The following is a 22,526-nucleotide window of genomic DNA, read 5'->3' as shown; positions in this document are numbered from 1 at the left end:
TTCACGTCGTGATCGTTTCGCAAGATGTGTGTGGAAGGAGGTAATATGTTGCTCGAAACTTCTTGGAACACAGGCTCTCGAAATTTTAACTGTAAACCTCCAAGCGATTTTCAACGCCTCTGTTGTTGTCAGCTGCTGGGGTTCGTTGAGCATCTCCGTAACCCTCTCACGATGACGTCATAAAACGCGCCGTTCTTCTTTGGTTCTTGTCTGTGTCTTCTAGGAATCCAACCTGGTCAGGGTTCCAGACTGATGAACAATACAAGACTCGTGCAAACGCGTGTCTTGCAAGCGACTTCTTTCGTGAATGACTTACGTTTCCTTAATACTCTCCAAATGAAAGAGTCTGGTATCTGCTCTACACACTATCTGTTTTATGTGGTCGTTCCACTTAGATCGCTCTGGATACTTACCGCTAGATTTTTAGGGTATTTACTGTTTCCAGTAATTCGTCCCCAGTAGTGTAATCGAACAGTAGGGGATCTTTTCACCTGTTTACGCGCAATACGTTATTTTTATTTACGTTCTGGTTCAACTTCCAGTCCCTGCACCAGTTCTCGATCCCTTGAGCTGGACCAGAAGGCGAGCCCTACGTGGTCGAGGATTCTCTTCTTGTAAGTCAAACAACGGCTCGTTTTAACGGCACAAGGACGGAAACATGCAGAATGTATGCGGTCTTTGTAGATCTGTGCGATCAGCATTCACAGTAAAAAGGCAGAGCTCTGTCTGTCTGTCGAAAGATATTCCACGCATTCATAGGTGTTAAATGAGCTGAAGAAAGTTGTTTCACAAATATTCAACGGATGATGGTAACGTTTTGCCTGTGTGCTACTTCAAGATAACTCTGCTGTCACATCGCAAGCTAAACCGGGTGTCATTCAAGAAGAGAACGGTCCACCATCGATCTGCAGTCCAGTTTGCATGCTGTCGTGTCCCATTTTAAATGCATCCTACTGTGACTTTCTACATCTAGCAGCAAAAATATTATTAAATGATTCACAGGAAGAAGCAAGATAATATATTGAAAATGTTCCCTGAAACCTTAAGCCCGCATCTCGTGGTCGTGCGGTAGCGTTCTCGCTTCCCACGCCCGGGTTCACGGGTTCGATTCCCGGCGGGGTCAGGGATTTTCTCTGCCTCGTGATGGCTGGGTGTTGTGTGATGTCCTTAGGTTAGTTAGGTTTAAGTAGTTCTAAGTTCTAGGGGACTGATGACCATAGATGTTAAGTCCCATAGTGCTCAGAGCCATTTGAACCAAACATTAAGCAACTAGAGACAGTACCAACATCTTTCGCCGAAATTAATAGAATAACAAAACTTCCAAAAAACAAATGCTCATGTGATGTCACTGGAATTTCAGACAGAATTCTGAAAAGTTGTTTCATCGTAATAAGTTATGTCCTACACAATTTGCCTAATGCATAACTGGCACAGGGATTTTTTTCCAGACAGGTTAAAATATGCGGTTGTTGAAACCTCTACATAAGAAAGGTGACAAGACAGACTTAAATATTTACCGTCCAGTTTTCTTAGCGACATCTTTTTTTCGAAATATTAGAATAAGTAATGTACTCAAGAGTTGTCTCAGAAGTAGAAACAATTTACTTATCATACCACAGTTTGGATTCCAGAAGGGTTTTTCGACTGAGAATACTGTTTATACATTCACTCATCAAACAGTACAAACCTCAGAAAAGGCATTTGATTGTGTAGATCATGTTACTCTCTTGGAAGAACTCAAGCTTTATGGAGGTGGTGGTGGTTAGTGTTTAACGTCCCGTCGACAACGAGGTCATTAGAGACGGAGCGCAAGCTCGGGTTAGGGAAGGATTGGGAAGGAAATCGGCCGTGCCCTTTCAAAGGAACCATCCCGGCATTTGCCTGAAACGATTTAGGGAAATCACGGAAAACCAAAATCAGGATGGCCGGAGACGGGATTGAACCGTCGTCCTCCCGAAGCTTTATGGAATCGATGGTTTTATGCACATCTGGTTTGAATCATACTTAATAAACAGAATGAAAAAAAGTTGTTATGAATAATTAAAATGATGTTGGAAGGGTAGAAAATTTTAGTGACTGTGGAGAAATCGTAAGTCCCATAGAGTTAAATTTTTGGTGCACAGATAAGGGGCAACTTAGTGCACACTCTGCCTGTACACAAAGATCATTCAAGAGTGTCGCAGAAGCACTGGCATGTGTGTGACAATTTTGAACGCCACTGCTGTGGTAAAAATGCACTTAACTTGTGTGGCCATCGTTTTATTTTTTCCACGTCATTGCTTTCTCTGTGATTTCTTCTCTAATTTTTAGAAATCACTGTATACTACCTTCTGTGTTAGCAGTCTCTGTATGGTGTCACTCACGTTTATGGCGATTTATCTGTTCAGATGGTTCCACCCATCTTATTCGCTACCTGGAATATGCTACCTTCCCTCAGACACTGTATGTAATTTTGAGATCTGTTGTTATTCTTGCTACTCATGCACTGCATCTGGTTGCATATGGAAACGCCAAGCCCATCCTACCACAGTAGTACAGACCACCCTAGTTATGCTAGCCAAGAAATCGTCAAAACGAGAGACGAGAACTAAAATTTACGTGAAGATGTTGGTTCAAAATTCTTTGCTCAGAAATTTCACGGCACCACATGACGTTACCCAGAAAGATACAACCAAGTAGTGAAACTTCTCTCTCTCTCCAGCACTCTAAACGGAAAAGTTGAAGGAAAGACATCCTGGTGACATCAAGGTCATCAGAGACTGTGCACTACCTCACTTTGATTTGGAGGAAGGAAATCGGCAATGGTCTTTTCTAAGAAACTATCCCATATTTGCCGGAGGCAATTTAGAAAAATGATGGCACCCGCAAGACTTCATGAACGGAAGTTGTCATGAAACCGCTCTTGCCGACCCCAAGTCCAGGTTCTCCACCACTAACCTAAAGCTAACGGGCGTGAGAGCTGCAAAACCGAACACTTTTCTGCTATTTATTTCGCTGGTAATTCCGTTGTTCACATGACGGTGTGATCCTTGGTCTGTAGAGTTTAGCGTCTCAAAATTTTAATGTCCTGCAGTCTCCCAGATTTGTGCATGGGAAGAAGTCGAATAGCATTAATGGGGCCATGTAACTTTTATTTTTATATTGATTTATTAATTTATTTAATTATTTATTGAAAGAACAGAAGCACCATTCTTCTCTGAGCTGTTCACTCAGCAGGAGAGTGATTCAGAAACGCTGAAAGAAAACTGTAGTGGGAGAAGATGTACGAAATACGTTGTGCATTGTGGTGAGTCTTACTCACAAAACTCCGAGATTCGCATTCCAGAAAGCGTCAACAAACGTACTGCTTCCTACAACACAACCTCGTATCAAAAGAGAAATCCGTACTCTTTCGTCCCACGTGCCATCTGTCAATAGGACGGAGGGGAATGATACTGGTATGATATGTACCCTTCGCCGCACACCGAATGGTTGCACGCAGGCTTCAGTTACATATGTAGACAAAAGCTTTGTGTGTAGTTTATCATAGAAAACGCAACGAGTTAGACAATTTCTATCGACGTGATACAAAGTGTGGTCATTAAGAGGTAGAATACATTCGCACACTGATGTAGAACTAACGTAATAGTTTGAAAATGGACGAAATATCTTAACAATTAAGAACAAAAAGTTACTGTCTCTTTATTGGAATCCTTTCATGCGAGAATCCGTATCAACTTACGAAAGACAAAACTAATCTACTACTACAACATTGGGAAATTGTTCAGAGGTCTGAGATTATGCAGCAGTTCTTCATCGCATGCTGTCTGGAATTACACTGAAGGAAATGGTGTTATTCCGTGGAGCACATGATCAATATTTACAAAACTCAAAACTGCGTGGAGATGTTCATCGCGTAACGGGCATCAAATGATTAAACTTGCATTTCATAGACGTCAGTATGAAGTGTGAGCCCCATGGACACGAATACGCTCTTGTATTCGCAGTGGCGTGGATGCAAAAAGCTTCAGCATGCCACCCTGGGCAATGCTTTGGCATGCCTTGAACACATGCTGCAATAGTTCGCGAGGCCGGTATGAATGTAATACGTATTCACGTCGCATCCCAGATACTCTCTATGAGTAAAGAACCAGGCAGACCAGTCAAGAAAACGTAAATTCCTTGAGGTGTCTGTGAAATCTGACCTACAGTCTGGTGTCTTGTGTTATCCTAATGGGATATAAAAGATGCAGTCATATTTTTGTGACCACTGCCTACTTTCAGCTTCAACGTGCAATAACCATTCACAGACGGCAGCTGGGAGCACTAGCAGTGGAAGGCATATACAGCATGTCAGAGATGCGGAAAACAATGCAGTCGTTGTCGTAACGCGGGAACGGAGCGATTTATCTGTTGTCCAGACGGGCAATATCACTGGCTTTCAGGTCAAGGATGGAAGCATTGACGAAAAGGCTAAGTCTGTAAACTGCTTGGTTGCCGCCGTGGTTAAAATGCACCATGCATGGCAAAATGGCTGCATCTAAAACCGGAGCCAAGCCAACTGTGGTGCACCACGGGCCATAAATGAGAGGAATGAACGACGCAGCGGAGGTGTGTACCTGCGAATGTATGTGCGACTGTTGAGCAACTGACCGCTCAGATGAACCAAAGAACTACCAACAGCGTCTTCTCAACGAACGTTCAGCGAATACTGCTGCGCTCGGGCCTCCATAGCATGTGCGTGGCTCACGCACCCGTGCTGATTGCTGTTCATCGGCGATGAAGGCTGGAATTTTCACACCAGTACCGCAACTGGACGAAATGTTCAAATGTATGTGAAATCTTATGGGAACACTACTTAACCTAAATTATCCTATGGACAAACACACGCACCCATGCCCGAGGGAGGACTCGAACCTCCGCCGGGATCAGCTGTACAGTCCATGCCTGCAGCGCTCCCGACCGCTCGGCTAATCCCGCGCGGCTGCAACTGGACATTCACTGAGAGGCGACAGGTGGCCCTTTCGAGTGAATCACGCTTTATATCGGACAGATAGCCATTGGGGTATACAGGGTCAAACGTCTGAAACCAAAGGATCCAGGACAGAAGAGGGAGCGTTATGGTCTGACAAATGTTTTCGGACATCCCCTGGGTGACCTCGTCATTCTGGAAGGCACAATGGATCAACAGAAGTATACATTTAGTATACTACATGAAGTTTGTTTATCCTCAGCACGATGGCGCACATCAATAGAACAATACAACGCATCACACAAGTTCACAGTGTACATACGTGGTTCGTAAAGCACCGGGATGAGTTTACAGTACATACATGGCCACCAAACTCGCCGTATTTAAGCCCTATTCACAAGCTGTGAGACCACCTCTATCGGGCTTTTAGCGGCATGGATCCTCAACCAAGAAACCTAGCTCAGCTGGCCACAACACTGCAGTCGGCGTGGCTCCATATCCCTGTTGGTATCTTACACAACCTCATTGACTCCCTTCCTGCACGTCTCGCAGCGGTCGCCGCTGCCGAAGGTGATTATTCAGGCTATAGACAAGCGGTCACATTAATGTGGCTGGACGGCGTATCATTTGGTACTCTGGTCATTAAGTGCATGACAAAAGGTCCATCATCCCTGCCACATACTGGCGAGCATTTACCCTCCCTTCGATGATAACCAAATCAGTCCTGTTGGCATGCCCAATAGCTCCTCATATTATGAACCCACGAACTTGAGGGGTATACGTATCGAGAATCGCTATTTTAGTCAGGTCATCTACGGACATGTTAGCATCGCCACAAATAGGAGCGAGACTCGTCTCTGAACGCCACTGAAGGACTTTTAATTTCCCAATTGACTCTGGCTCTTTACGATACAAATCTTTGTTGTCTGTGGAATAGTATCAGTCGTAAGCGACGTATGGCAACTCGAAATCTCAAACCAGCTTCTAGTAATCTGTTCCCAGTGCTTCGCAGTGGTTCGTAGTGACACTCTGCCTGTAATTTCTACCCAGATTTCAGCTTTTGTCATTCGCTTATAAGTCCAAGTCAGTCGACTAATATTATGATAGGTTCGTGAAGAAGTCCTCGAAATGTCCGCAGTTTTCTTGACACACTGTGTCTGACTTCATCTCGTCACTCGTTCTGCAGTCATTCCACTGCAGCCAAATGTCGGTATGATGCTTCCATGTTCCCAATGTGGATGATTTGACATTTCTCAACGTCCGAAAGACGACAATACGCTGCACGTGAGCGGCCTCTTGGCAAGCTCTATCTGTATAAATGTTTTTTTATGTGCTAAAAATAAGCTCCTACAAAGATTAAATTTTAATGAAAACATTTCGCAGACGTGGAGACACTGGAGTATCAGCGTGGTAGTGTGGTGTCGTTCGGTAAGGTGTTCACGTCGCAGCACTTTTAATTCGCGTCAGTATATTCCATTTTCAAGTCGATCGTTACTATCCGAATATTTACACACACACACACACACACACACACACACACACACACACACACACACACACACACACACACAAAATGATAAAGTTAAGTCGATTTAGGGTACGTCCAGCAGCACAAGCTTCACCGCGCAAACTTAGTTTGCGCACGTTAACCGTCCATAGATCAACATTGACACTAGTCAGTGCGATTGTGGTTCAGTCAAAAGCGCAGTAAAGTTTCCAAGTGTCGACGAGGCTTTAGAATTAGCTCCCTAAACGTATATTCTGCATCATTTGTGACTCCGTCTGGAAGATGTAATGCTGACATGGCGCTCAAGTTGATGCCGTGTTTTTTGAAGCCAGGAAGGTATTTGACATCCTCCCGCACTGTCGTTTAGTGGGGAAAAATTACAAGCTTGCCGAGTATCGAACTAGATGTGCGACTGGAATCAAGACTTCCTTACAGATAGAACTCAATACTTCGCTCTTAAAGTAACAAAATTGACACATGTAAAGGTATTTTCCGATGTACCCCAAGGACGTGTGGTAGAAACTTTACTGTTTACAATGTATATAAATGATCTAGTAGAAAGCGTCGGAAGCTCTTTAAGGCTGTTCGCATATGATGCAGGTGTCTACAAGAAAGTAGCAAAGCCAGGAGACATTATCGACTTGAAAAATGACCTGCAGAGGATTGAGGAATGGTGCAGGCTCTGACAGCTGACCCTGAACGTAAGCTAATGTAACATGCGGCACCTGCATAGGAAAAGCAATCCACAACTTTACAACTACACTATGTATGACAAATTACTGGAAACAGTACCTACCGTAAAATATCTAAGAGTAACTATACAGAGCGACGTTAAGTGCAATGACAACATAAAAGAATTTGTAGGAAAAAGCAGATGGCAGGCAGAGATTCATTGGAACAATCTTAAGGGAATGTTACTCGTCCAAGAAGAAAGTGGCCTACAAGGCACTTATTAGACCGATTCTTGAGTATTGTTCATCAATCTGGAATCCTTAGTAGATAGGGAGTAAGAGAAGAGATAGAGATGATCCAAACAAGAGCGTTGCGTTTGTTACAGGATCTTTTAGTCGAAGCGAGAGCATTGCACAGATTCTCAACACTCTAGTGGTAGACATTACAAGAGAGTCGTTGTGCTTCACGGAGAAGTTTAGTATTGAAATTTCGAGTGAGCACTTTCTGGGAAGAGTCGAAAAACATACTTTCTCCCACACACACTGATGAGCCAAAATATCATGACCAGCTACTTAAAAGCGTGTTGGTCCACCTCTGGAACGCAATTCAGCATTAATTCTGCATGACACGGATTCGACAAGTACTTAATAGGTTTCCAGGGGTTTGTGGCACCAGATGCCTTACACACAGGTCACACTCTTCCCGTAAGTCGGCCGGTTGGTTTGTGGGCACTGAGCTGACGTCCGATAGTGTCCCAGTTGGGTTTCATCGGATTCAGATAAACCGAATTTGATGGCCAAGACATCAACGTGAGTTCACTATCATACTCCTCAAACCATTGTAGCCGAATTCTGACTTGACAAGGACAGTTATCGTGCTGAAAGGTGTCATCGCTGTTGGGGAAGCCATGAAGCATAAGGGGTTATAGGTAGTCTCTAATAATCTTCACGTATTTCACAACTGTCATGGTGCCTTCGATTACTACCACATGTCCCATGAAAGCCCAGGCGGACGTCCCCATAACATAATACCGCTCCCACTGCCCTGCCTTCGTGCTGCATGTTTCTAGCAACCGCTTGGATACGGAATATCTGGACACGACCCTCGACCTTGTTTGACAATAAACGGGATTCATCCAACCAGGCGACACGATTCCATTGATCCAGTCCAATCTGAATGATCCCGTTGCCTCTGTAATCATAATTGGTAATGTTGCTGGGTAAACATGGAAACACACAGGGGACCTCTGCTGCGGAACACCATGTTCAACACTGTGTGCTGAACGGTTTGCACCAAAACATGTGTCTGTGCCAACACTGTACCGCCTATCCTGCTTTAGAGAGCGGGCAAGTTTTCGATCCCTATATTTTGTGATGAGGTGTGGACGTGTAACTTCTTGTCGCCTACTTCATTCGCCTACAGCATTCTTCAACAACTTTCCATAGATGCTCACGACAGTAGCTTCGCCGTTTCCGAGACGCTCGCTCTCAGGCATTGGGCCACATCAAACTGGCATTTTTCAAAGTCGCTTAAGTCGATTTGCACTTTTTCGCCAGTTATCGTCGCTAGAATGATTCCCCATTCGTCTCTGCTCCGCTGATACACCTCTCTTACCGTGTCACACACCCTCAGCGCCATCAGGCAGCATACAAGCTCGTGGTGGGCATGGACATAATTTTTTTGGCATATCAGTGTAAATCTAATGAAATGACCACGACAGGGAAGTTCGAAAAATTTGAGCTAATTCAGAGGCTTACCGACTATCATTCCTTCTCTGCTCCATTGACGAGTGGAACATGTACAGGAGGATCGGTTAGTGGTACCAGAAGTACCTTCCTCCACACACCGTTAGGTGACTTTCGGAGTATAATGTAGATGTAGAACATGGTGTCTTGCGACAAGAAGACCGTCAGATGCTGCTCTCGAGCTTAGAAGGACGGAAGCTGTAAGCGAGGGCAAGGGAAGTTGGTGGCAGATCGGAAACTCATTTAATTTCTTTTCGTTCCGTTGCCATGGCCCCCCACCCCCTTGCCCTGGGTTCCTGGCACGTTGCTGCGCAGCAGACAGGATGGCTGCGGTCTCACGTGCCACCAAGAGGCCGCCGCCAGCAGTCGGTGCGTCATCGGTCGATTGTCTCGTGGACGTCTTTACTCCTTCATTTAACTTGAAACAATAAGATAAACTTGATGCAAATCCAGCTTGCACTACTTGCTTTCAGAAGCGACTTTCAGTAGTCATAAGGCGTGTCTATGCGGTATAGGTACAGTCTATTAAGCAAGAGCGTGGTTGGCATTATACACAGATGGTAAGAGATGTAACCTTAGTTTTTTCAGAACACAGCGAAGGAAACCCTTTTTCCTTCATACAATGTCCATAAAGCGTTAGCTTAATTTGAATTCTTCGCAAGAAGAAACACGAGTGCAGTTTACGCGTCGCGTTTATCGAAGATGTTCGATGCCGACTGCCAACGTTGGTTCATCGATAGAACTGAAGACAGGATACCGTAGGAGGACAACGATCCGACGCAGCAGGCTTTGCAGCGGCTGGAAAAAGGGGACAAGCATTGCGTTAATCTACGGATTATAAGTAAATTGTTTCTAAAAGTCGGAATTTCGTAAAATGTAATTCCTGTAATGCCGATATTTCAAGAGGCTTTATAGTGGAGCATATCTGTTTACTCGATTTCACTGTCCACATCCTCTTCCTCTGCCAAAGAGTCAACATGTCCAGTAACACGCCTGGTAACATGTCTAGTAATTAGCAACAGTAATGCAATTAACTCAATTTGTGAGATAAAAGTGCATAATTGGAGCAATAAATGCAGACTCACATTTACTTTGTCGTATTATGTTTATGTTTTATAACTAAATTGCACTTGTGGAGATTAAAAGACAGCGTGCTCCTTTCAACTTCACCAAAACATTTATAAGAAGACTGGTACAACTCCTGATTTATACCACTCTACCTTTCACTGTGAGTAAATTTCTGAGAGGAAAAGTGGTACTCCAACTTTTAGGGACTATAAAAAGGCATTTAAGGTACAAATAAATAAAATTTCTGCAGTAAAGGTAATTATTTCATTTCTACATCTCATCAAATGAATCACGATTATTGTAAAGCCTTTCATTTCTCAAGAGGGAAGAATTGAGTTATGCCACTTTGGCTCTCAGCGACTCAATTGCAACTGCATTTTTTTTGTTCATATATGATGTAATATATGTTTTAGTTTGTTGTCAGATACTGATGAACCCTACCAGGATCTTACTTAACAGGCTGCATTTATTTGCAGACATTTAAAATATTTTCATATTCATACTCAAGTGTTCCTAATGTTCCTACTGTCTTTAATGGCATGGCTTCATTTGGCACTGCCGATTATTTTTATTAGTGTCTTACCTCTTTGAACATTATGGTCCATAGGCATCAAAAACTTGATACTTGTTGGCTTCAGGTGTTTAAAAGGCATTTTAATGGGTTCCAAGGCCAACATGGTTAAAAAATATTTAGAAGTCGAAGTTGATAACATCAAATGTTGACTGAAAGTCCATTCACACCTCTCAGTTAACATCACATCCACTCGCACATTATCCCTCTTGCACACAAAATCTGAACCTGCTAGCAAACACTTACTTTGACAACTGAATACGAGACACGTATGAAATAGTGTACAGTGTAGCTTTTCTCAATGCCAGGGGCGTCAACGCCCCGAGACACTAAAACAGTGTTTGTCAAACTTGTTTGGTCAAGTGACTTTAATGACTTTGTGGGGCGGTACTTCGGGCCACATATGTACCGACTTTATCATTAACTGTTAACGTACATAACATAATATGCTACGAGCCCCCTATAGACTTGCTATAGCAACGGCGGGGTAAGTTGGCCACAGGCCTCCATGCACTGATCGTTAAAACATGGGACCATTCGGAACACATCGTGTCCACTGTTCTCTGTTTCAGACTGCTGCCACCCTCAATGATGCTAAAGTTGTGACACTGTAATTGCCCCATGAAGTGTTGCTCTGATGTCTATATGAGCAGATAATTAATAGATTAATAACAAACTGTACTTATATTGAAAGGGTACAGTACCGCCTGACATTGAAAATAGGTACAACATTCTTCGTTATTCTTGTCAGAACAACATATTTTTTGTAATAATAACTCAATTTCACTTAATACACCGAAGCCGAATACCAGTGTAGGAAAAAATGACAATTGATTTATTTAATTGATCACATGTGCACTCCCACAAAATAAATCCCTACATCCAATTTGGTGAGATCTGTGAAATGAATGAATGTATGGTCGTCTGCTAACTGCAGATAGTGAAAGTACAATATATGATCATCTTTGAGACGGTCCTTTGGTCACCTTTAGTGGAATCAAAGAGATGAAATTTACCTGAGCTTTGAGCACCTGAAATGTGGCTGACCAATACGGTAGAAAGGTGCTCCCACACCTCGGCAGAGGTGCGAGATGACCTGAAGAACAGTCATGTTTCAGCACTCTGGCGCTGGATCTTGTGTTGGTAAGACCTGTCTTAGGTGTGCTCCGTAAAGACAAAAGAGTGGAGAGATGGTATGCATGTGAAATACTTAAGAGTAGTCTGGCGTAATTATTTCGCTATTTCAGGAACTTTTGGGGGGAGAATTAAATGACAGGCAGGTAATATTAAGGGGATCGTAGTAATCTTTGAAAGTGACCAACGGTCACAGTGAAACCACGTGTAGCAATAAGTTGAAATTCCTGCGAGTGCTAGTACTAAGTTCAAATACCTCTGAGTGCTAAAGTTAAGCTGAATTACTGGCGTGTGTACTACAAGTTGGAAATATTTAAGAAATGGCGTGTGCAGGACTTGAAATTAGATACGAGCACATCCACGTGGTGAGGACTGTGTGAGTCTCAATCTGGGAATGAGACAAAGGATAAAGAGAAGTGCTCGTCCAAGATATCAGTTGAGGACTCGCGTGTGTGACGAATATGATCTTAGTATTACTTCGAGTGTTATGTTTCCGTGTGACGCTGGATTCAAACTCTAATACTCTGAGAGAGAAACAAGGTCAGTCAGCCGTCAATCCAGCAACGCCACTTGGCTTGCATTGCACAGGAGGACGTGCATATATCCTCCAGAGTTCGTAGTAGGAAAGAAAAGTTACGAAGTGGGGCTGTGTCGTGTGAAACTGGGATGAATACTAATTGAATTGGGAAAGCTGAAAGTGAAGTGATTCTAACATTGTGACTATTCTTTGTGATGTATTGTATGTTGTCAGTGTGATGTATTTCATGTAATTTAAGTATGTGTGGTTTGCATGGGAGAGTAGCAAGATAGGTTCAGAGGCAGTGGGTTATGAATGTTCCTTTTTGTACCGCTCGGTCTGGAGGAAATTTTCGTGATTATGGGTGTGAGAGTCGAAGTGTGAGGTATAGCAAAAGATCTACCATCCTATCCAGAAAGTGCACTGTAGCGTTAGATAATTACGAGACCATAAGATAGAGAATCACCAATGTAAAGCCATGCCCACTGGGCGGAGTTTCTCATTTGTAATTGTTGTATAAAATGTAATGGTGTGTTTAGGTTATCTTTGAATCATAATAGAATTTATCGGAATAAAAAAGATAGTGAAAAGAAAAGGATTGGTGGCCTTGTTATTCGAATTGTGTGTAGTCATGATAACCAGGATTTATAATGTGTGCGCCATTCATATTCATGTTGATCAAAGCCGTTGGGTAAGAAAGAAAATGTGGTATTGCCAGAGCGTAGTGAACAATCAGAGTTGTGCAAATTCGCAATAGTCTACATCTACATCTACATCTACATTTATACTCCGCAAGCCACCCAACGGTGTGTGGCGGAGGGCACTTTACGTGTCACTGTCATTACCTCCCTTTCCTGTTCCAGTCGCGTATGGTTCGCGGGAAGAACGACTGTCTGAAAGCCTCCGTGCGCGCTCTAATATCTCTAATTTTACATTCGTGATCTCCTCGGGAGGTATAAGTAGGGGCAAGCAATATATTCGATACCTCATCCAGAAACGCACTCTCTCGAAACCTGGCGAGCAAGCTACACCGCGACGCAGAGCGCCTCTCTTGCAGAGTCTGCCACTTGAGTTTGTTAAACATCTCCGTAACGCTATCACGGTTACCAAATAACCCTGTGACGAAACGCGCCGCTCTTCTTTGGATCTTCTCTATCTCCTCCGTCAACCCGATCTGCTACGGATCCCACATTGATGAGCAATACTCAAGTATAGGTCGAACGAGTGTTTTGTAAGCCACCTCCTTTGTTGATGGACTACATTTTCTAAGGACTCTCCCAATGAAACTCAACCTGGTACCCGCCTTACCAACAATTAATTTTATATGATCGTTCCACTTCAAATCGTTCCGCACGCATACTCCCAGATATTTTACAGAAGTAACTGCTACCAGTGTTTGTTCCGCTATCGTATAATCATACAATAAAGGATCCTTCTTTCTATGTATTCGCAATACATTACATTTGTCTATGTTAAGGGTCAGTTGCCACTCCCTGCACCAAGTGCCTATCCGCTGCAGATCTTCCTGCATTTCGCTACAATTTTCTAATGCTGCAACTTCTCTGTATACTACAGCATCATCCGCGAAAAGCCGCATGGAACTTCAGACACTATCTACTAGGTCATTTATAGATATTGTGAAAAGCAATGGTCCCATAACACTCCCCTGTGGCACGCCAGAGGTTACTTTAACGTCTGTAGACGTCTCTCCATTGATAACAACATGCTGTGTTCTGTTTGCTAAAAACTCTTCAATCCAGCCAAACAGCTGGTCTGATATTCCGTAGGCTCTTACTTTGTTTATCAGGCGACAGTGCGGAACTGTATCGAACGCCTTCCGGAAGTCAAGAAAAATAGCATCTACCTGGGAGCCTGTATCTAATATTTTCTGGGTCTCATGAACAAATAAAGCGAGTTGGGTCTCACACGATCGCTGTTTCCGGAATCCATGTTGATTCCTACATAGTAGATTCTGGGTTTCCAAAAACGACATGATCCTCGAGCAAAAGACATGTTCTAAAATTCTACAACAGATCGACGTCAGAGATATAGGTCTATAGTTTTGCGCATCTGCTCGACGACCCTTCTTGAAGACTGGGACTACCTGTGCTCTTTTCCAATCATTTGTAACCTTCCGTTCCTCTAGAGACTTGCGGTACATGGCTGTTAGAAGGGGGGCAAGTTCTTTCGCGTACTCTGTGTAGAATCGAATTGGTATCCCGTCAGGTCCAGTGGACTTTCCTCGGTTGAGTGATTCCAGTTGCTTTTCTATTCCCTGGACACTTATTTCGATGTCAGCCATTTTTTCGTTTGTGCGAGGATTTAGAGAAGGAACTGCAGTGCGGTCTTCCTCTGTGAAACAGCTTTGGAAAAAGGTGTTTAGTATTTCAGCTTTACGCGTGTCATCCTCTGTTTCAATGCCATCATCATCCCGGAGTCAGATGTGCGTTATCCGTTTCCGTTGCGTATTATTGAAACAGGAGAATAATTTGTAGCTTCACTGTGGGTACTAGAGCTCATAATCAGTCATTGATGTTTTTGCGAGAAATAAGAATAAATCCACTCGCTTGGCAGACCACTCATCTTGCAGGCCTGACTGCTTGATGCCACAGTATGAGCAAGGCATGTGGGTGCCTCTCAATATATAAACGCATTATGCAATACAAGACACGACCGATGGCCCTAGCAGTCTGGTCCCTTCAATCCCACAACCCACAATATAAGACACGGTCACAAATTTTTACTAAATGTTTTGAATGCCGTTTTTTTCTACTCACTACGTAGTATTACATCAAATTTATTTACTTTAATGTTCCTTGTTATAAACTACCACCGCATTTGAAGACGACTGTCTCTGTAACGCACAGTATCAAAATTTATGTCATAGCGGCTGATCAGTCATTAAAACAAAGGCAGTTTTCGTTCCAACGAGATTTTTTCACGAAACTTAATCACCAACTTTGTCCTCTGAAAGCGAAAATACTTTGACGCCCTCTTACATGGGGAAAATCATCATTGTGATGAAATAAGAAAAATCAGAGCTCGCACGAAAATAATGTGTGTCCCGGTTTTCCCGAGTGCTCTTAGAGAGTGGAAAGTAGAAAAACAGTCTGAAAGTGGTTCGATGAACCCTCTGCCAAGCACTTCATTGTGAACTGCAGGAGTAATCATGTAGATGTAGATCGGTTCGAGCCGCGAGCGCCCGTGAGTTGTCAGTTTTGGAAGGCAGGCGAGAAAAGATTCCGCAGCTCGCATCCTCTAAACCAGAGCTGTGGGCGCAGCACTTACCTTTCTGTCCCTCAGGTAAGCGGCCAAATTTATTTAGCTCAAATCCGGATTTGCCAACCTAAATTAATAACAAGCATATCTTAAAATGTTATTGTCTCTAAGTAATTTTATTTGATACTGAGCAGGAAAACTACTCTCTTAAGAAGCTCAATGTTAGCTGAATTTTTAGATTCTGCTGTAAGTTGCTAGATGCATATAATTATAAAATACACTTGAGAAGCTCGGGCCATACGAACACTTGATTCGGGCCGCATGCGACCCGTGGGCCGCAGTTCGACGACCACTACGCTAAAAGCATTGGGAAGCTGTTCTGGTGGTCGATGGCCTCCCAAACGGTGCCCATAATTCACGCAGATAGTTGAGAACCGGTTCAGAGATGCGCAAATCTCCCTCAGTGATGCGCTACTTCTACAGCTTTGCGGTAGGCGATCTACAGGGGCCGCATAAGCACACACGCGTCTGTGAAATGACCCGCAAGAAATTCTTACACATTTTTGAAACGATAGGGTGGCGCGTTGTGTTGCTGAAGCTACATTGGACGGTGTGGGCGAAGGAGGTAGGGTGGGGGGGGGGGGCGGTGATACATTGAGAGATCAGTCCACCTAATCGGACTGTAATTCATGCGTCGTTCGCAAAGTGAGAAACGAGGGAAGAAGAACCCAGGATCCACTTAATTCCATGTAAAAGCTCAAGCGAAGTGCAGTTAGCAGAGGCACAAGTAGAGGAAGTGGCTTCAGTATCCAATGGCGACTAGGTGCTTCTGGATAGTCAGCCATTCAACGGTAGTTGTTATCTAACATTCAACTGGCGTGTGGTGTGTGCCCATCTATCAGCTGTTACAATCCACAACTGACGACGGTTCAATCCCGCGTCCGGCCATCCTGATTTAGGTTTTCCGTGATTTCCCTAAATCGCTCCAGGCGAATGCCGGGATGGTTTCTTTGAAGGGCACGGCCGACTTCCTCCCCCATCCTTCCCTAATCCGATGAGACCGAAGACCTCGCAGTTTGGTCTCTTCCCCCAAACAACCCAGCCCACAACTGACGCCGTCATAACTGTCATCATCTCGCTATTACATAATCAACAGTTGATTACGGCAGCGGCTTTTCTCCCCGCATAGGGGAATCAGAGTACATCCTTGATACAGCAGCACGTAAAAATCCTAGTGTTTCCACTACCTGGCCGATGGAGTGTCCCATGCGTCGAGCATACACGATTTCGCCGCGATCAGACACACTTCTGCTTATAACTTCAAGTTGCCACACCATGAGGGCGGCATGCAACAAATGTCAAATTTGAATAAAGTGTATCAGATGCTTGGTTAACCAAGTGATTTGCATTTAAGTGCTGTAGCAGTAATGTCGTCCACATTCCGTACGTAAGGAAAAGTTTATGCATTGATTTTCTCAATCAGAAATACCATTTGAATATTGGTTGTTTGTGAGAAGATCGTGTTATGAATCATGTTTGGAGGAGAAACGTCTACCGGCACGTATCAGAATTTGACAGTAGCCCATCGAAACTGTACTTTTATCTTTCCACGATATTACTGCAAGATTTGGTTGATATCCCACGACATCCATGTGAAAATGGTATCGAAGAGTTCAGAAGGACTGTAGTTAATGTCATGCATGATGTTACTGCCTCAACGCGATTAGCGCCCAAGAGTACACACATACTGCGCGCCAGGCTGCACATGATTGTGCAGCGACGTCACGTACCTTAAATTAGGAAATGCAGTCATTTGCAGTGAGACAAATATCCACAAGGAGAGTGCGATGACGTCTAGAGCACCACACAGTGTCAGCATGGTTAATATTGCCTCGGCTTCAGCAACACTGGAAATAAGAGTAGCATCGTGTCATCTTACAGACTAGTCTCAATTTTGCTTACAGCACTGAAATGGACGTATCGAAATACGGAGGTCCCAAGAGCTAACGTTTCCACACTGCATTCATCATCATCATCATATTGATTCAACAGCTGGCGTGATGGTACAAGGGTACTATTCGTTGCATAATACGGTAACCTCTGGTTCACAAAGCCAGTAATTTGGCCAGCAGTCATAACATTTCTGAAGTGTAAGGTCGGACGTTGTGCTCTACTTTCGAGGTCTTCGCGACCTTTATCTTTCAATGAGACAGCAAAAGCTGTGACTTTTCAGGCTTTCCCCACGGACTTGTCGCAAATGCACTTCTCAGGTTTACCGCCAGATAATACAGAGTCCGTCAGAGAAATGTATGCACACTTTAAGGCACGAAAAGTATTACTTATGTGTATATTTTACATTTAATAATTGGTCACACATGTTGTACAGCCTTCAGTTAAGTCCCATAATGCTTAGAGCCATTCGAACCATTTGAACAACCTTGAGTTTAGCACATGGTTACTTTAAATGTTCAAAATGTTCACCGTTAGCGGCTACACATGTAACAGAACCACGAGCGGTCGTCGCAACTACGTCAATCAATGTTACAGTGGAGATTGCTGCACATGTCGCTGTAATCTGCAGGCGAAGTTCCTAAAGCATGCGTGGCTTACGTCGATAGACGTTATCTTTCACAGTTCCCCACAAGTAAAAGCCTTTAGGTGTTACATCTGGCGACCGTGGAGGGAACTCAATGGCTCCTCTTCGTTCAGTCCAATGCCCCAGAAAAACGTCATCCAGGAAAGCTCGTACGGCTAGGTAGTAGTGTGTTGGTGCCCCGCCCTGTTGGTAGAAGACCTCTTCATCAGCTCCTTAAAGTGTACGTATACCTGGCAAAATTGATGTACATAACATTTCCAGGTACACTTCTCCAGTGACAGTAGCATCAAAGAAAACGGGCCCTACTAAGCCCCTAGATGATAGTCCACAACACACATGAACCCCTGGTAATTGACCGCTTTATCCACATTAAAATGCGGATTTTCCGGTGCCCAAAACACACTGTTATGCCGATTCACGGTTCCATTAAGTTTAAATTGTGCCTCGTCACTCCACACTACCTTCGTCACAAATTGTTCGTCATCAGTTACCATTTTCTGATGCCATTCGCAAAATTGCATTCAGCGATCAGGATCATCATCATTAATCGCGTGCAGTAATCGTGGGATGTAAACTCTCCACTTTGCAGCTTTCAGAATTCTTCCTACACTTGTACTGCTAAGCCCGACTTCACACGCACATTGCGTAGCAGACTTCTGTGGAGAATTAACAAACGTTTCCAACACGAGAACCGACGAAGCAGGACTTGTAGCTGTATGCTGTCTTTATGATCTTTCTTTGTAAATATCACAAATCGTTCCATGCAATTCAAACTTGTCACTGATGCGTTTAATCGTTAGGCGGGTTGGCGGTTTTGTTTCAAACTCCCGCCTCCACTGACGTTGTACTCCAAAGGCATTATCGAAATTGAAAGACCACTTAACAATACATTTTCGTTGCTCGAATGTCAAGCGTGCTCCAGCCATCTTGCTTTCTCAATATCGAGATGAAAGTACTAACATCTGTTGAGCCAAAGACAATAATATAACACACTCGTAACTCAAATCGAACGACAATATCGATATCTCGGTAGAGCCTCACTAGGACTGTATACAATTTTCTGGCGGACTCTGTATTGTGCACGTTCCACAGTATTTCATCGACACAACTGTTCGACGTCTTCAGGTGGTGCTAGATGCTGTTGTCACTGCTGCAAAACGCGAACGATGAAAATTGCGGCGTAGGAATTTATCAAGCCGACAGCGGAAAATATACGTGTCCGGCGAGGCGCTCACAGTTAGATGAAAGTAGCGCTCGTAGTGCCCCGACCGGGAGCCGAAGAGAGGTCAACCGCGCAATGAATGGGCTGCCGGATGCTGCTGTGGTTAAAAGCTGAGTTAAATCTCCACAATACGCTGCGTCCAGTCGTGAATGGGAGGTTCTTGTTTCTCCTGTTTTAACTTAATGGTAGCCGGTGCTGGATTCCAGGCAATGCTTAGTTGAAAACCTGAATCCCTGTTGATAACATTGTCCGCCATAAGAATATGGACGGCCTCCTTAAAAACCTCAGTTCCAGAACGGTGACGCTGAAGATGAAACACCAGTCTTCTCGTAAAACATGCTATGCCCCGTCTTCAGGCAATGCTCGGCTACAGATGATTTATCAGTTTGGCCCAGGCGTGTATGATGATGGCGTCCAACACAACGTTCTTGCACGGTTCAACATGTCTGCCCAGTAGAAGATTTCTCCCGTTGGCCTGGCATCTAATATATGCCACGTTTTCCACGGCCAATATCCTCTTTGATAGGACACAACAAAGTCCTCAGTTTTGCTGGTGGACGAAAAACACACTTGGGGATTCATTCTATTCTTGAAGACATGCTGCCAAAATACGTCAAGAACGCTGTTGCAATGGGTGCCTCCTAATCGTCATTCACATCCGTGCTTTGAACTTGCTTAGAATCGAATGCATGGCATATCTATCAGAATAGCCGTTCTGTCTGAACACCGTTTTTAGGTGTTGTAATGCACACTGTCAGTGTCTGAGACCACATGTGTATGTATCAAAGAGCGTAAGACACTATCGCGTTGTGCAGATTGATAACAGCTTTTGGCCTCCAAATACACTATGTGATCAAATGTACCCAGACTCCTGGCTGAAAATGACGTGCAAGTTCGTGGCGCTCTCCATCGGTAATGCTGGAATTCAATATGGTGTTGGCCCACCCTTAGCCTTGATGACAGTTTCCACTCTCACAGGCATATGTTCAGTCCGGTGCTGTAAGGTTTCTTGGGGAATGGTATTGAGGAGAGGTATCGATGTCGGTCGGTGAGGCCTGGCACGAAGTCGGCGTTCCAAAACATCCAAAAGGTCTTCTATAGTATTCATGTCAGGACTCTGTGCAGGCCAGTCCATTAAAGGGATGTTACTGTCGTGTAACCACGCCGCCACGGGCCGTGCATTATGAACAGGTCCTCGATCGTGTTGAAACATGCAATTGCCATCACCAAATTGCTCTTCAACAGTGGGGAGCAAGAAGGTGTTTAAAACATCAAAGTAGGCCTGTGCTGTGATAGTGCAACGCAAAACAACGGGAGGTACCAGCCCCCTCCATGAAAAACACAACCACATCATAACACCACCGCCACTGAAGTTTACTGTTGGCACAACACACGCTGCCAGATGACGTTCACCGGGCATTTGCCATACCCACAAATGGCTCTGAGCACTATGGGACTCAACTGCTGAGGTCATTAGTCCCCTAGAACTTAGAACTAGTTAAACCTAACTAACCTAAGGACATCACAAACATCCATGCCCGAGGCAGGATTCGAACCTGCGACCGTAGCGGTCTTGCGGTTCCAGACTGCAGCGCCTTTAAGCGCACGGCCACTTCGGCCGGCTGCCATACCCACACCCTGCCATCGGATCGCCACATTGTGTTCCGTGATTCGTCACTCCACATAACGTTTTTCCATTGTTCAATCGTCCAGTGTTTACGCTCCTTACACCAAGCGAGGCGTCGTCTTGCATTTACCGGCGTGATGTGTGGCTTATGAGCAGCCGCTCGACAGTGAAATCCAAGTTTTCTCACCTCCTGCCTAATTGTCATGGAACTTGCAGTGGACCCTGATGCAGTTTGGAATTCCTGTGTGATGGTCTGGATAGATGTCTGCCTATTACACATTACGACCCTCTTCAACTGCTGGCGGTCTTTGTCAGTCAACAGACGAGGACGGCCTGTACGCTTTCGTGCTGTGCGTGTCCCTTCACGTTTCCACTTCATTATCACACCGGAAACAATGGACCTAGGGATGTTTATGAGTGTGGAAATCTCGCGTACAGACGTATGACCCAAATGACACCCAATCACCTGACGACTTTCGAAGTCCGTGAGTTCCGCGGAGCGCCCCATTCTGTTCTCTCACGATGTCTAATGACTACTGAGGTCGCTGATATGCATAACTCTGTGTGAGATAGTTTGCAGTATAACTATGACCAGCATACCGACGGCCTTTCTTCTAACCATGACATCCAGGACCGGTAAGATACCATCTTTTTCCACTTCCGTGGTGAACTGAGTATTCGGACGGAGCGAGTTCAAATACTGGAGAAATACAGATAATGTCTCCATTACGTGGGGCCACACCACAAACGTATCGTCTACATGCCGCCAGAAGTAGGAAGGTTGGAAACTTGCTGACTCCAGTGCTTTTTCCTCAAACTCTTGCATAAAATAGTTGGCCACCATGGGTGACAGAGAACCTCCCATGGCGACGTCGTCCACTTTTTCAAAATACTGATCACTGCTTTGTTTCAATGGGGCACTTCCGTGCATTCGATAAGTTAATGTATAACGCTGATTTAGATACGAATGATTATCATTGGACGCATGTGCTGCAATTAATGTCTTTTTTTTCACTTGAAGATGGTCTATTGATAGACCGAAACTGGTAGCTATAATAAAGCCACATGCAATTATCATTTGAACACTCATCAGAACCCTATCGTGCCCTTTAATCCGACAAATGGAATGTGAAGAAAGATGATTGGTATAAATATGGCGAAATAATTAATGTAAACATTTTGTCTTTACCTAACGGGCACTCCCCACAAACGAGATATACGATGTTCAGGGATCATATAAACGCAGCAGCATCATTACCTTTCTGTTCCACAGAAAAGCGTGTTTATAGACACGAGCCGACAAAAAGGAGGCACGTATGTTGTCGATTCAAACAGCATGCAGACAGGAGAACTACCTCGCTTATAAAAGGACGAATGCAGTCAACAATCTCTTTCTCCAGACTTTTAAGAAAGAACACTGGAATAAATTTTAACAAAAATTAGCAAAAAACACCGCCCTCGGTCAGATTTGGGCAACAGTACTCTCGCTGAAAATGAACTGGTGCCCTGCAAGCAGCTGCGAAACTGGGCAGAATAATTTGCCGACACTGTAAATTCCCCCACAGCAATGTATGTGCCATCTGAATTCACGTCGTCTTGTAGCAGTAATGACCTTTGTGGTAGTTTAACCAAAACGTTTTCTGTCGATGAATTACACAAACTCTGAAATACTCAGCTGACACTTCACCTAGCTACGA

The sequence above is a fragment of the Schistocerca serialis genome, chromosome 4, assembly GCF_023864345.2.
Source record: "Schistocerca serialis cubense isolate TAMUIC-IGC-003099 chromosome 4, iqSchSeri2.2, whole genome shotgun sequence".
Taxonomy (NCBI): Eukaryota; Metazoa; Arthropoda; class Insecta; order Orthoptera; family Acrididae; genus Schistocerca; species Schistocerca serialis.
This window is presented reverse-complemented; position numbering follows the sequence as displayed.